Below are 16,975 nucleotides of genomic sequence, written 5' to 3'. Positions count from 1 at the left end.
TGTGCACTTTGTGTGAAACTACTGGAGCATACTTTGTGTCTGCATCTGTACGTGTGTGTGTGGTGTGTCTGTGTGTGAGAGACAGCGAGTGCACTTTGAGTTTGGGGGAAGAAAATGTCATATGGCATATCTGATTACGTGTTGCCATGTTTTTTTGTACAGTATTTAGCTTTTTTTCCCCCCCTGAAACTGAAAGCCTGGGCCACTGCAATAGTATCTGGAGATTGAAATCAGACCCAGAACTCTGGTCAGACTTGGAACTGAAACAGAGAGAAAAGCAATGCTGCGAAACCAGCTCTTTGGTTTTATATGACTTATGTGGTGCTTGAATTTCACCCATTGTTTTGCATAGTCAAAACAGTGTTTCAGGATGAAGAGAAAAGTGGTCAGTAAAATTTATGGTGCAGTTCACCAAAGTGAAACTTCATACAGTCTGTGAGGTTTGTCTGTGGAACTGTGTCACAGAGACGGATTCCTGTATTTTTATTGTATTTGGCATTTTAAGTAATTCTAAATCTGAAGTACAACATTGGAGAGGCAGACAGAAACAGGCGGAGGAAAAGAGGAGTGCCTTCATGGTCAGCAGCAAAAACACATTGCTTTTTGTTGAACTCATGTTATGAATTATATGTTCCCACTCTTCTCTGTTCCCACTACACAGATTTCTTTCTGTAGTATACTGTGGGGGAATGTTAGTGCTGAATGGTGGGTCTTGCTTTTCAATTATTAAGGCCAAAACCTGACATTAACCATTAATAATTTGGGTCCCAAACCAGTTTCATTTATGTTTTTCCCATTATCCACAAGAAGAAGAATATACCACAAAACAACAAAACTGCCCCAGAGATTTAAAGGTCCAGTGTTTTTGTGGGATATACTGGCAGATATGGAATATTTGTGTTTTCTTTAGTGTAAAACCACCTTAAAATAAGCGCTATGTTTACATTACCTTAAAATAAGCTGTTTATATCCACATAGGAAGCAGGTCCTGCTTTACCGAGATTACAGTGTTGCCCACCGTGTTTCAACATTAGCCCAGAAAGGACAAACCAAACACTTGCCCTTTTTAGATAGGAATTGTGCAAATTTGCAGGAAAGCACAATCAATCTCTTTTCAGCATTGGCAGTATAAAAACAAAATCAGGGAGTGCGGCAAAATGCCGCCTACCTACTTTTGTTTATACAGAATGCGCCTATTTCAGGGCAATGGGGGGCGTGAGCAAGTAACAAAATGTGTAGCTCTGCGTGTGACGTAAACAGTGACGTGGGAGGGAAGCCGTGGCTGGTCAGTCCTTCTGTGATTCTCTCATAAGTCGGCCCGTCCTTCACCGTCCCCGTCATCTGCCGGTTAATGGTCTCTTTGTTTGTGAAGGCAAGGACGGTGTGCAATTCTTTGTCTCCCCAGTTGCTCATCTTTACAGTGTCTGTCAGGTTTGCGTTTTCCTCTTGCTACTAGCTGCTCGCTAATTCCTGCTATCAGCTGTTTCCTGTTTATTCACCGCCAGTGGCTCGCACGTGCAGCGTCATCAACAGCTCCTCGCAGAAGTCTTCAACAGCCCCTCCCGTTGTGGAAGGCCGCCTCGGTCTTTTTAAACTAAAAGGGTTCCGCCAATATGTCTACCCTACAAGGCAGAAAATTGGGCACATCAGATCAACTCGCCAATCCGGATCTGTGTGTCTAAACGCTCGCAGCTTGCCGGCAAAACAGCCCAACATTCGCGGAAAATCTGGCAGCGTAAAAGGGGCTACATTAGTGACTCTAAATTAGGCCATTCGCGCTTTCATGTCAGCCACAGTAGCAAGCAAAACCTGCACAATCAGAGTGTTGGAAAAACATGAAACTGCTTTATTCTGTGTGTTTACTGGTTTAAATCACTGTCCGTTTGTTTGGGACAGGAAGAGACCTCTAAGGACAATTTAGCTCCTGGTAAAACCCGTCTGAACAAATGGATCTTAAGTTCTCAGAGAAAAAGATGAGCACACATTAGCAGGTGTTGTGCAAGCAGCGCATCTACAACATGCCAAACAGTGTAGGAGAAACACTGATTTTTAACATGAAACTCCTTTATTCTGTTTTTTTACCGGTTTAAATCACCGGATCCGTTTGTTTTGAAGAGGAGGAGACCTCTGTGGAAAATTCCGCTCATTGTAAAGACCTCCTGTATGTCTGGATCAGAAATAAGGTGAGCACATATTAAGTTATCAGAGAAAAAAGGTTAGCACACATTAGCAGGTGCTAGGCTAACAGCCCGACATGCCATGTAACATGCCAAACAGCTTTGGAGAAATACAATTCGTAATATGAAATTGCTTTATTCAGTGTTTTACTGGTTTTAATCCTCTGGTCTGTTTGTTTCAGAGAGGACGAGACGTTAAAAAAAAAAAAAAAAGTAAAAACCTCCAGAACACAGACGGAATTCTAACCAGGAAAAGTTTCAGCTGGTTGTATTCTGCAATCCTCACCACTAGATGCCACTAAAAATCCCTACATCTCACTGTTCGTAAAATTTAATCCTCCATAGCGAATGGTTTAGTCAAAAAGTGCACTCTTCCTTTAACATGATTACACGTTACAAGTCCATCTGGATGATGGTTTTAATGCTGAAAATATTTAAATTGCTGCTCCACTGAAAGCTGCAGAGCCATTTCCTTTATTGAATTCAATTTTCAGTACCAGGGTGGAGAAACCAAACAAGAACTAAGTCCCTATTTATACCTCATATATTTACAATGCAGTGTTATTATAAATAATGAGGTCCCTAAGGTTTGCATGCTGACAGTGTGGTAGCTGTTACTAGCTGCCATTTAGCCACACTGAGGTCCCTGGTGGCCTTCAGACTCCCAGAGAGAGAGCACTACAGAACCACACTCATTTCACCACTGCTGCTCAAAAAGCACATTATCCTGATGTGAGTGTGTCGGCACAGGTGTAGTCAAGTATGTGAGTGTAGGTATGTGAGAATGTACGCTGCATATGTGTGTGTGCAGAGTGTGTGTAGTGTTGGACACTGTTCATGTGTGTGACTGAGGTTGTGAACAAGTGTGCCTGTTCGTGTGTGTGCATGTGTGTCTTTTTGTGAAGAGGCAGATGACCTGATTGGTGGCAGGGCGGCCAGCTGGTGAGGGCTAGTGTTTCCTCTGGCATGAAAACTCTCTGCTTGGATCATCTCCGTAACCAGGGAGGGGGGATTTGGGTGTGTTTGAGTGCAGGGAGATAGTGAGAGCAGAGACACGGTCTTCTTTTTGTGTGTTTACATGTATGCGAGCATATAATCGCCTCTGGGGTCAAGGCGTCATTTTATGCTGTGGATTTTTCTTTTTTTTCCTGCTTTTTTCTGTGTCTTTGTTGTTTTTAAAGGTACAATATAAATAAAGTTATTGTTATAAACACCCCCACATATGCCCACATGAGATGTATGCAGTTATCACTAGTTATGTAATTTCTGGAATTTTTTAAGTATGCTTCAGACAATAAAATGCAGGGAGTTATTCAGTTTAAGGTCAAAAGTACTAAATGGACCATTCTCCAGTTTGCTCAACATACTTGCTTAATAAGCCAGTGACCACAAACACAGACACATCCACACAACCATGTGTGCTTTTACTAGGGCTGCAACTAACGATTATTTTCAGTGTCGATTATTTCTTCAATTAGTCGACTAATCATTTTATCGAAAAATGTTTTAAAATGTTGAAAAATGTCGGTCTGTCTCTCCCAAACCCCAAAATTACATCATCTAATGTCTTGTTTCGTACTTACACCAAAGGGTTTTAATTCACCGTCATGGGAGAGTGTGTAAAACTGCCAATACTTGAACATAAGAAGCTGCAATAAGAGTATTTTGGGGTACTTTTATAGTACTTTTCTATGAAAAATGACTCAAACCGATTAGTCAACTACTAAAATAGTCACCAATTATTTTAACAGTTGATCAGTCATCAATTAGTCGACTAATCGTTGCAGCCCTAGCTTTTACATACACGTAAGTAGCTGCATCTTCTTCTAAATTGTTTTAATCCTTTCAGAAGTACTTTGATTGCAAATTACAGCAGCATATTTAATCTTTTAATTGTCTGTTAGTGACATCAAGAGTTTACTTTAGTTCCCATTAAACAATAATTCTCTCCTAACGATGTGGTTGCTGATATTTGGAACACTATGTCAATGTCTGTTTTCAAAATACACTTCTGTTTTCACAGGAAATTTACAGTTTACATACAGTCTCTTTCAAAACAAACGTGCTATGTCAGTAGCCATCCGCCACCGCTCCCACCCACCTACTCTGACTTTTCACCACGTCAGTGGTTTCACAAGTTTCATCGTTGTCCCACTGTGTTTGTGAGTGTGAGTGAGACTTGGTTGACCTTGCCAGTGAAGTGTTTTTAAGGCTATCAGCAGTGTTGGGCAGTAACTAGTCTCGCTCACCAGACATTTCTCAAGAAAAGAAAGGTCTGGCTGGGCCGACTCTCACTTTAAGATTGGAGAAAAAAACGCCCCGGCTGCTTGTATTTCTTTCAACCAATCACAATTGTCCTTGGCGGTGCCACAGCAACGGTGCACTTGCAAAAATATTGCCCGGGGGAAACAGGTTTTGGTGTAACACGCCCACAAAAATATTGCCTACAGGACGCGAACCATGGCAGAAAAATGGCTACATCCCCGCAAGATCAAACACTGCAAAAGTTAGTAAAGGATGTGTTGAAAACTGCAACCGGAGGTGGTAGGGCGGTTCCGCCCGATGAGAGGCTGATCTTTGCAGCGAACTTCCACCCACTCAGACTAGGCAGTAACACACTACAGTAATAATATTACTTTTTCCAGTAACAAGTAGTGTAACTAATTACTAACACAATTTCAGTAATAATATGACCGTTACTCCAACACCAAACAACGCATCACTACTGACTTGAAATACAACAACCACATCAATGGACTCAGTGTAGAAATCATTGTGCTGCACACGCACGTCATAAAGCAGCAAGCTAGTTGGAAACACTTGCCTTAGCCGCTGGAAATATTCCCATTACTTTGATTTTGTCAGGAGGAAAGATGACAAGAACACTGTTACTGCAGGTAGTCGGACTAAAACTCTTTCAGCTGCAAAAAACAACATTCTAGTGCAACAGTGACAGTGCAGACAGAGGTAACAGTGTTAACCGTGGGCACAGGAGGGTGGGCACTACACTTCAGCCACAACACGGTCCTGATATAAGTGGTAACCTCCATGTGCACAATGCAAAGCACTGGTGAAGAGCTAGCCACATACATGCACTAACATTCAAAACAGCTGAACTGACTGACCACAACGAACTGCCTGATTCAAAGATTGTTCCGCCTTCAAAAGTTATAAAGAAGCCTAACACACACTCCAGCTTTCAAGGCCACAGGTCCATCGTCATTCTTCTATTTATTTATTTTTTTTTTTGCTCAGATTAGCTTTCTCTGTCTCACCTCACATTTCCAGGCCGAGGATCACTCCCCTTTTTTCCACTGTGTGTGCATCTGGCCGTAGGCTCGCTCTGGTCTGACTCTGGGCGAGGCAGGTCTGCCTGGGGCTCTTTGCAGAGGAAGCTTCACCTCACCTGCACTGTGCTGGTAGGATGAGACAGACAGAGAGGGAGTCAGAGAAGAAGACGGGACAGGCAGCTTTAAAGACAGAATATAAACTCTGCTCTAATTTCATGTACCAATGTATCTTCACATTAAAACTCATTATTAGTTTTCAGCCATTAGGATAATTAATGTAAATGGAAAAGAGAAACAGCGTGCACAGAGCCCACAAATGGGTTCATTTAGTTACAGTAATTATACCAAAATATCCCGATATTGATGCTTACAGCTGGATTAATTGCTTTTTGACCAATAGGGGCAAAACAACATCAAAACAAGCTGACAGATGCACAGAAAGAAGCATATCACAGGGTTAGTAAGTTGTATGATTAAAATGTTGCCCACTTTCACACCCAGCAAACACAGCACTTTGATTTGGTCTCTGCCAACTCCTGAGAAAATATCTGGGTCTCTGGCTGCTGCTGCTGCCTGACCATGTTCACCAGCCACATGTTAACTCTCGCCATCTGTCATTTGGTACCAGGCAGGTAGTGTGCAGTGGGTTTATCACTGCTTTTTGCAAGAAGTAGATGCATACAGGGGGTCAGTGTGTACAGCTATACAATAAATGTAGTAAAAACCAAACACAGATCCTAAAAGACTGATTATTTTATATTATTTACCTTATGTTTATGTTCTTTGTAATATCAAAGACAAATGCCTAAACATGCCATTGCTGTATTTGTTTCTGTGTACTGCAGTTTGGGAGCATAAGACAGTCAGAAGATAATAAGGAAGTGAAAGAGAAGGCAGGTAGCATATGAAATAAAGGAGAAAGCACAAGGAGCACGATGAGTGTTGAACGACGGGGGTGTGGAAGACTAAGAAAGAGAATGCCATAACATAATAAAATAGATGAACTACATGCATTCACCCCAAGACCACGGCGCTGTCGACTTTTACGACAAAATTGAAACTCCACTTCTGCTCTGATTTATCGCCTGACCCGCTTCCACACACTTTCCCAGTTTTAATCTAATTTGTAGTGGTCAAGCTGCTGCTCATAAACAAAGCACGCACAGAAGATTAATGACGCAAAGACACACACCCTCTCTGCGTATTGTGTGTCCATTTTTTTTTTTTTTTTGGAGAGCCATGAGTTGTGAGCAAGTTACACCAGCAGTGCTGCTGTGGTGGGATTTTCCCAAGCTGAGGAAGGTAGTTCTGTACTTTGTTTCATGGAGTGTAGTGGGAACTGATGAAAAGACCTTGGGAGGTGTTTGATGATTTGATGGCGAAGGTAAATGTCAATGCATTCACAGGACACACACAAACACATACTGTACACTCACACACAACAGACTAACACCAATGGACTACTGTATGTTCTAAATCCTAAGAGAACTGCATACAGTAAACCAGCAGACATCTGAATAAAAACAGTCAAAAAACACAATGTGTGAAATAATTTTCTCTTGTAAACATAGTACATTTGTAAACAAATGCAACCATAAGTATGTAGATATGCATATAAATAAGCATATTCATGTGTACCAATAGATGACAGCACATAAAGACAAAGCTCTGAGCCACTCTTTTGTCCCTGAAGCACCTTCAGCATGTCTGTGGCAGACCAAGTGAACAAAAACACACCAGGGAGAGCTGACCTTCATCACCACAGACACAAACATCCTTTCATCATCCACCTCAACTCTGCCGCAGGCCGGGTGGAGGCCGGGTGGGTGGGGGTTGTGAGGTTTGCAGACAGATCTTTGGTAACCTTGAGCATAAACAGGACACATCAGGTTTTAGTAAACATCTCTTAGAATCAAGGAACGTAAATGGGAATATTCACCACTTTTTTTGTGTATGTCCAGTCAGTGTTGATGGTAAATGTAGTATGTAGAAGCAATAAACTCCTCAGTGCTGCTACACTAATCGAGAAAGCTGAATTCTGCTTGTGGAGCTGTCTCGGCAGTGCCTGTGTATACCAGCACTGCGCACAAGCAACATCGCAATGTATCACCACCTGAGGTTGTAGCTATTTCTTTGTTATTACAGTAAGTGACAAAGATATGCAATCCATGGTCATCTGCCCTCTTGGTTCTATTGGTCTTAGTTGTCTTGACTTCCCCAGTCTATCTTGACGAGGTCTCCAGCACACCTCTGCCTACATGAGGAGTAAAACTTTTCTGCACAGTAACACACACAGGCTCTTTCAGGGTTGGTGTCCACAACAGTATCCAATAAAAACTGCCCACGCTGAAATTAACTGAAGCAGAATGATTCAGTTTCTGTTGGCGTCTGAGGGCAAGTCGAGCAAAGGCACCACCAGTCCACGTTCTCTGTCAGCAAGTTAAGGTTCCCGCCAGCCACATCCTCCTGCACGGTTAGTGCTCTACAACATTTCTTCAGCTGTGCTCTGGCTCAAATAAAAACTACAGAGTATCTGACTCAGCCAAAACTACTGTAAAATGTATTCTCACCCATAACATGCTCTGAACTCGTATTTTCAGATGCCGTTTTCACAGTTGGAGACGTAGTTTGTGAGACAAGCTACGAGAACAAGTAAGTTCTGTTTTTGAGTAGCATCTCAAGCTCGACCCTTTGCTACCCAGAGTTGGAAACCCAACATAAATAGGGGTGTAAATCACCAGGAACAATGATAAAATCTACTAATAAACGAAATAAAAGTCTGCCACAATATGATTTCTGTATGATTCAATTCAGGGGCCTGTGATCAACAGAACACAATATCATGTGCCCATCTAACACACCTAGTGACAGAAGAAGCTGCCAACCCTTTCTTTTTTGCTTTTGCTCATAAAAGATAAAAACAACTCCTAAAATTGTAAATAATTGTAACTGGTTAAGTGCAGTACTTTAAACCAACTCCACTGATACACATAAAATAGCACATAGAATAAGTTAGCCTTCTGGAAGCAGTGACTTCATTTCAGCCCAAGCCATCATCTGTTTCCTAAAATATCTGGTTAAGTCCTGAAGGCAAACTTCTCCAAACAGCTATAAAACATAGATAAACATCATTTAATAAAAGTGTAAAATTCAGCTCAGTAATAACTGTCAAGGTTCAAGGACAAAACAAGTGGTTTTGCTAGTAACGCATTATTAGCCTGACCACTTTTACATTGCATACAGTAGAAGCCTAGGCAAGGCTAGAATTAGCCCAACGGCTAATTGTGGTAGCTAACGCGCATTAGCCGCTAGGCTAATTCTACTCATAGCTGAACAAATTACATGTATTATTTCTACTTTTTTTTTAAACTCACCATTGGTTGAAGTCACTGTGTCTCCCGTCAAAACAGTACAGTTGAATTTCAGCCGGCATGAACGTATTTTCAGCCAAACATTGTCGAAACAGAGCAGCTAATGCTAATGTGGTGACAAGCTAGCAGAGTGAGCTGTTCATCCAGGCAGGTGACATTACTTCCTGTTTTATGCCATAACAGCATCGTTTACATGCGGCACGTGCTCTGTCTGTTGACCGAAATTAAAAATATTTCCACACTGCTGATTTATTCCCGAGTAAATAATAAATCCTCATTGCCTTTCTGTTGACTGCTTATCATTATCTGCCTGCTGCTGTTTGACAGTTATACAGAATTTCAAAATAAAGGCGCATCATAAAGATGATTAAATGGATCAATGTTTTCATTTACATTAATGATATTGGATCATTGAATGATATATAATAAAAATACAATAAAAATCAATGGATCGTTCCTGGGGGTGGGCAATATGGCCCTAGAATAATATCATGATAGTTCATTGTATTTTTGAAATTACAATATTCTTGACGATATGACAAATTATTTCAGAAAACAAATAAAAACTTCTTTTTTTAAAAAAAGTGTTATTAATTTAAAAAAAAGACTTGCAACAAAATAAGTGATATGGGTTTTACAGTTTGCCTCCAAATATTCAATTAAAAACTAAACAAAAATTATCTCAACTTTGTTACTGTCATGCCAAATGACTCGGTGTTCTTATAGCATGTCCTGAGGAATGTATCGCTTTGGTTGACTACAGTTACCATCAACACTGATTAGACTTCGACAAAACTCGGGCAAATTTTCATTTTGTTCGTCCAATATGGGGCAACAACCCTGGTTGCTGGCGTAATAATTATAATAATAATAATGATAATAATAATAATGCATTTTATTTATAGGCGCCCTCAGACAGTTTCATTTTCACAGGAAATTTAACATTTACATACAGTGTCTTTCAAAGTGAAAGCACTACGTCACTACTACAACAATGCAAATTGACATTTTTTTTTTCCTTCAACAACAGACACACATGGTTAGGTTTAGGAAAAGGAACAGGGTTTGGCTTTATAATCTTACGGGATGCAAACACTACTCTCTTGGGTGAAAGTTGGTGTTGAAACAGTGTTGAGAGTCCAACTGGTATCATACTAACACTAATGTATCACCTGACCTTTCATATTTCCTGCAGCTGCATTCACACACACACACACACACACACACACACGCACGCACAGAGCTGTGGCAAGGGATGGATTCTCCGGCTCTCCAGGGGGCAGTTTAGATGGTCACGCCTTTCCCTCTGTGCCACTGAGGGATTGCCACTGTCTGTTTCACATTTAACATGGCAACCCCGTCCCATTCCCCACCTCCCCTCCACCTCCACACACACCCACACACACATCAAGAAACACACATACACACATGTAAATGCTTACACTGACATTGCCTGTTTCACATTACAAACAGACACATGTGCATGCATACAACACGTACATTCATCTGACACTAACTGACAAGCATGCAGAAAGACACACACTCATACACACACACACACACACACACACACACACACACACACACACACACACACACACACACACGATGCCGCTGTCCCTGCCTGTTTGACATTAAAGCCGAGTCCCTCTGCACCAGAAGGCAGTTGTTTATGTAGATATAAACTATTGCTCTAATTACCCCATATGTAGTCCTCCAAAAACAATGACGCTCTCTGATGAATATTTAACGACTGAACTCATACACACACACACACACACACACACACACACACACACACACACACACACATAATAATGATATGTGTGCACACCATCAAACACTGCCTGATTAGAATTTATCACAGACAAACAGTGTGAGAATAGCTCATCCTCTTTTCTCCTCTAGTGATTATGGATACCTCAAAATGTCCCTTGTCTTTAACTTCAAAGAGGTTACTAATGTATGTACATGTTTCTTTTGTCAGTTTTCTACCCATCTTTAATCTTGTGTCTCTGTTTATGGTTGTGTATGTGTAACCAACATTCATGTCTAAACGACACATGAGAAGTCACAGGCAGCATGTTGTGTGTGCTTACCCAGCAGGAACGAGTGTGACATGGTGAACATGGTGAAATCCAAGGCTTGGGGACTGATATTTGGGAGGTTGGTGGCAAGCTGCTCGGTCATAATTAGTTAGCACCAAAGAGGCAGATGACAGCTTCCTGTGAACAGCAGGAGAGAAGAGAAGATAGATTTCAGTTGGACGTGGTGAGTATGGGTTAAGACTTCCAAGGTTTGCTCCTGTGCGTGCAAACATCTGCAAACCCACGCCTTCTTGCATAAACGTCACATGTATCATTAAGTTATTAATATATATTTTGACATTTTATATTCTAACTAAATAAGCAGGACTATTTGGCATTTGATTGACTCTGCTTTTCTTAGAATCAGTATTTTCAGAAGAAATTATAACACCAACATATTTGCCATTAGTTATTGGAGAACTGTGCCTCGCCCAGAAAGTGGACGAGATCAGGCAGCAGGGGGCTGCGGTCAAGTTGGACAGTTTCCAGTAGGCTTCAAAGAATATCCAGGAAGTCACAGACATATTGACGTCCTGTGAGATCCATCTGTAGGCTACCTGTAGTTTGCAGACCACGTTAACCATTAGATTAATTTAGCATGACAGTCCGAACCGTAGCACATACTGTGATGGGTCTCTGTGGGTGGAGGGAGGTGGGAGCAGTGGAGAAGTGGTGTGGGTATGGGAGCGTAGACCTGTGATTGTGGGGATAATGATCAGCTTGATCTCCTATTAATCTCAGGGTATCATGCACAACTGCAGTGTTTAGAAAAACGAGCCCCCACGTGTGTATGACATCAGAGCAAGTCAGAATCAAGTTGACAACAAATCTAACTGGCATATGTTGCCATTGCCTGTGTTTAGATCGATAGACCCTTGATTGTCATTGTATGTTATACAACTAAACTTTGTTGGAGCAAACCAGTTAGCAGCATATAAATATGTACACATGCACCAACACACACTCGCTCTTCACATCATTCTCATGATCACATACACACATTCATATCTATATTTTTAAGATACGTGATAAATAGTAAGCAAAAACAATAAAAATAGCCAAACATAAGTCCATTATGGCACCTTGGGTGTGTGGAACGAGGTATGACTATGCGGGCCGCCATCTTGCATTTGATTCTTTGCAGGCCTTGCTCATCTCATAACGAGCCTGTTTTCTGACCAAGAGAACTGATAGGAGTTGTGACAGAAACGGTCTTCTTGTTTATCAAGTAATACAGCTTTTATTTAGGTATAATTAAAAGCTGTCTTTAGCTTGGCTCACTAAGATACCATAGGGATTATCGACATCTGTTCTAAACTCTTATTCTTCTTCCCCTTCAAAAAAAAAAAACAACAAAAGAGCGTGAGATGGTATAAATAAATTATACTCACTCAGAAAAGAAACATCTGGGATTTATGTTTTAATTTGTGGGGGAAAGGTTACTATTATCTCATGTGTGTACAGTGAATATACCAAGATATTGCAATTTGATGAAGTTAGGCGCCCACTGATGTTTGAACTTGCTCAAATACTACCACAACCACAAAAGAAAAAGTAAAACACAAACATAAAGTCAAGGCACCTTTAACTCCATCTCTCTGATTGTGGATACTGCCGCACAGGCCCAAAATAAGTTTCAGAAACCTCGGGCAGAGGCAAGTCAAAACACTGAAAACAAATTGTGAAATGTAAAACATACTGCACATGAGCTTTGATGCGGAAAATGTGGAGGTTCCACAAAGTTGTGACAAAACACTCACAATGTGGAAAGCCATAAACCCATGTCCTCTGCACACGCAAATATGCATCCACGCATTCTGGCACCAACACTCAGATTTCAAGGCATACCTACAAACCCAGATTCATAAACAAGCACATGGCGCTGGTCAACCATGTTTTCATGTTAGTAACATGCATTTTCCGTCTGCCATGTTGACCGTCGGGACACACGATCCACCAGTGTTTGCTGGAATCCGTGAGAGGTCAAAGAGGCTGAAATATTACACTCCTCAACACAGCCACAATCTCTCTGCACCACGGATAAATGAGGGCTAATCGGAGCGCAGCGGAGAGAAAATAAACTCCCTCCCATATATGATGAGTGAAAGAGAGGGGTCAAGATAAGCTATGCTTTAAACTTTGTAATTGTACTGAGATTAATCACGTTTAGTATGTGGGAAAATACACAAGTATGCATGCTCATAGCTCATACACTCATACATATATACATAAACAGCTTCAATCACATGTACACAACCACATATTCTCACACACACAACTGCAGGAACAAGCACATATCCACACACAGTATTGTTCACTGCACTTAAAGGGACTCTGTGAAATTCAGAGCAACTTCAACTGGTGGGTTGTTGTCCAAAAGTGGGTCGTGGGTCCATTCTGAATGGACCGCAAGTGACTCGCAAATGTGTCAAGCTTGTAAAAACCACACTTTATTTTTAAGTACAGTGGATTTCTGGCAGAGTTTTCATTTTGAAGTGCCAATTCCTGCTGTAGAGTGAGTGACTAATGGACTACTAACTACTATCGATCAACTACAGAGACAGCAAAGTAGCTCAACGATATGGCCAAAAACAAGTATGACACTGAATGTATGAAATTGTGTGGACCTTGAACTAATGACTAAGAGAATTCTGGAAACACTAACAACATCAGTACTAACTAGGCTAATGGTGTGAACCGGGGGGGAACCAGAGGGTGGGTGCTACGCTTCCACAATGACACTGTCCCATTATCAGCAATAACAGCTGCATGAGGTCAATGCAAAGTAGCAGTGATGAGCTAACCAGTGGATACACACATGCACTACCATGGACATGGACTGTCACAACAAACCACAGAGAAACTCAGATTACAACACACACACAAAGGCAGCAGGACTTCATTTTTTGCTCAGGACACCATTACTCCACTGTATAGCAAAGAGTACAGAACCTTTAAAGTGAACGTGAGTATTTTAACCCACTGGAAATAAAGTTAAAAAAATATCCCTAATAATTCCTTAAATTAAAAAGATACTAGAAACTAGGGCTGCCGCCTAACAGTCGACCAGAAAGGTCATTAGTCAGCAAGATTTTATTGGTCGCTTGGTTGCAGAAAAAATACAAAACGTGAAACTCTATTTAAATCAAAACCTACATGACTGGACCATGTGGGAATTTAATTTGAAAGGACAGACACAGGAAGTGACCACACTCAGCAGTCAGACAGGAGTCAGGTTAATTTCCAGGGCTGGTACCTGCGGTTATTCCACAGGTTAGGTAATAACAAGTTCAGACCTTGAACTCAAACCACTGCCCTGTCCAAAATATAAAATTTGATAATTAGATTGATATCATCAACATGCACTATGGAGAATGTACAAAATTTCCCTGTTACTGAAAGTGTGTGTTTAGTCAGGGCAAGCAGCACTATTTATAATGTCAGATAGGAACCTGAGAGTTTTATTCACCAAGTACAAATAGGGCTTTGTCATAACACCTGAGACATTTTGGCTTCAGGTGGGAAAAGAAGTGTGTTTTCTATAGATGAGATATTTTTTTAAAGAAATGGCTCAATAACTGGGGTCAAAAGATTGTAGAGACGGAGGAGTGAGAAAGACTCAAAGAAGAGCAGGAGGAGAAAGTATAAGTTAAAGTGGGACTCAGACAGAAGAGAAATGTGTGAGTCATGAAATCACAGCTGAATGAGCTCACCTGAGCCCCTCCAGGTAGCAGTCGCTCTTTTGTGGTTATGATATCGTTTCTGGATGAAATGTAATCCCAAGGAAGGACCCTGACTTGACTGCTGGAACTGAGCCAGTCCTACACTAAAACAATACAGCATGTAAATAGTAATTAAGTTAAAGCAAGATAACACTTTAAAACATACATTATATGTCTTATATCTGCAAAATATGAATGGACTTCATTTCATTTTATTTACAGCAAGGCACAGAGGCAGGAAGGAAAAGGACCCACATGCAGAGAGGAACATTTAGGTGATTTTAATGCTAAAATTATGATTCAAAGGCAAACAGGCAAAGGTAGCCAATCCAAACAGAAGTCACTGAAACCTACAGTTTTGTGTATGGGCTCAGGTGCTGGACAAAGATGCTGGAAAGCAAAGGCACAAAGCCACACTGATCAGCTAGCCAGCAGCAGGTGGGGATGGGCTGGTTTTATACAGTGGGGGATAACTGGTAAACGAGGAACAGGTGAGCAGGTGGAGTCAGGTGACTGGGCCAAGTGGGAAAGTCTGGTGGCATCTAATGGATGGACAGAAAATGGCAAGTCTGGAGCGTGCCTATGAAATGTATTTCCTGGGGAAAGTACAAAGTGTTGTTAGCATAGTGTAGCAGCAGAAAATATGTGTTTTATGTAGCCTACTGTGTTGCTTTGCTAGCATCTTTGAGAGACCAAATCCCGACAGTGACATCTCACTGCTGCTCGCACTAAATGAAGCTTTGTATTACTTCATGCAGGACACAGAAGTCATATGCCCCAAAGCTTTACCTCCACCTTTCTAATTCAGAGTCCTAATGCTCAAAGGTTAAAAGGGTATGTCTTGTCTTGCTTTGGGCCCACTCTTGTACACTCTGGGGGATTTTCTGCATTGTATTGGTTCAGCATGCTGCTTGTGTGATCCAGGGAGCATCTTAAGAGTGGAGCCATCAGCACCAAGTATAATGTATTTCCATTTGTGGCAATAAAAGGTTAAATCTATGACGAGAGTGTTCCTGACTGTTAGTTTTGGGTAAACTCAAGCTGTCGTTTGAAGGCATTCAGAATGGGATGGATACACTTTAAAATAACCGACACTAGCCCTTTTTACACAGAGATTGCGCCATAGGGCTGCTACAAAGTCCCTTCTTCATGTCTCCTTTGCATTTTTTTACACAGAACCAAACGACAGTGGTATCATTCTGCTCCAGTGTGTGATTTTACACAGCATCCTGGCATCCTGCAATCAAAAGAGGCATGACAGGCGTGACATGTAACACAACAGCGTCAGCCTCTAGTGTGACATATAATATACATAAACAACAACAATGGCATTAATGTGTATTATATGGTGACAAATCTGGTCCTCTTATCCCAAATCTCGTTGTTTTCCAAATTTGTGGACATTTATAGCTGTTCTTCTTCTTGGAGTTAGCCGCTAACTGCTAGCAGCTGCTTTTTAAATCTCCTCCGGTGAGTCACCATCATAGTACATAATCAAAACATCACACCCATTCCACCCACGGTCATGTCCAGTTTTATATTTTACACAGGCCTCATTTCGGGCCTGTTACTACCTTCATTCCTGGCTTGGAGGCGAAACATCTCTGTCCCTGGTTTCCGTGATTGTACCTTGTATACAGAACAAATGCAGTTATGTATTACTTAAAAACAGTAACTCAACTTTGGTGACCTCAATTGTGGTCTCAAAAAAGACACTGTGATGGACAACACTTAAGGCTAATTATGATGGGATGGATGCCATGATTCTTGCAATCAAGCCTTTGTGCATTCAGTTGCAGATAAGGTAATATAAGGTAAGGTATAAGACCACCCTTCCAAAGTCCTTGTAATTGCTTGGTAATGTGCTTTGTGGAGCTGTGTAAAGGAACGTTCAGAATTTAACACATCCACAAATTTGTAAGCAGACAGAAGTTTTTTATGGTTAAAAGGGACAGCGAGAAAGAGAGAAAGAAAAAAATCTCCTGACGCTCAGATGTTCCAGCAGGTGCAGCGGTAAAGGAATATTTGAAGTAGCACAAAGGCACCCATCCTTGCCAATAAAGAATCACACAGAGGCCACTGATATTGTAAAACGATAGCGACACGGTGAAACCCCTCAGAGGGGGGAGGAGGGCTGAACTCAAAAGCTTAAACAAACCCCACAGCGCACCAACCTATTGCTCTGATCCGTCACCTTGTAACCCAGTTCCAACAACACTACAGAGCGCTGACACGTTTCCCCTGGTGTGCCACCTCAGGCGTAGAGGCGCTACAGACTTGGTGGATTTGTAAAAGAAGAGAAGACATGTTGTATAGAGTGAAGTCTGG

The 16,975-nt window shown here is 41.3% G+C and overlaps 1 long non-coding RNA gene across 1 annotated transcript; it reads right to left on the bottom strand.

The window, feature by feature from the left end:
• Positions 1-5,338: 5,338 nt before the first annotated feature.
• LOC125903219 (uncharacterized) lies at positions 5,339-9,149 on the bottom strand. Its single transcript, XR_007451247.1, has 3 exons — positions 8,842-9,149; positions 7,219-7,331; positions 5,339-5,593 (listed from the first exon to the last, which is right to left on the bottom strand). It is a non-coding gene; the product is annotated as an uncharacterized LOC125903219 (long non-coding RNA).
• Positions 9,150-16,975: the final 7,826 nt, after the last annotated feature.

This window comes from Epinephelus fuscoguttatus, linkage group LG16 (assembly GCF_011397635.1).
Source record: "Epinephelus fuscoguttatus linkage group LG16, E.fuscoguttatus.final_Chr_v1".
In the NCBI taxonomy this organism is placed as follows: Eukaryota; Metazoa; Chordata; class Actinopteri; order Perciformes; family Serranidae; genus Epinephelus; species Epinephelus fuscoguttatus.
The sequence above is the reverse complement of the archived record's forward strand: the minus strand, read 5'-3'. Positions and strand labels throughout refer to the sequence as shown.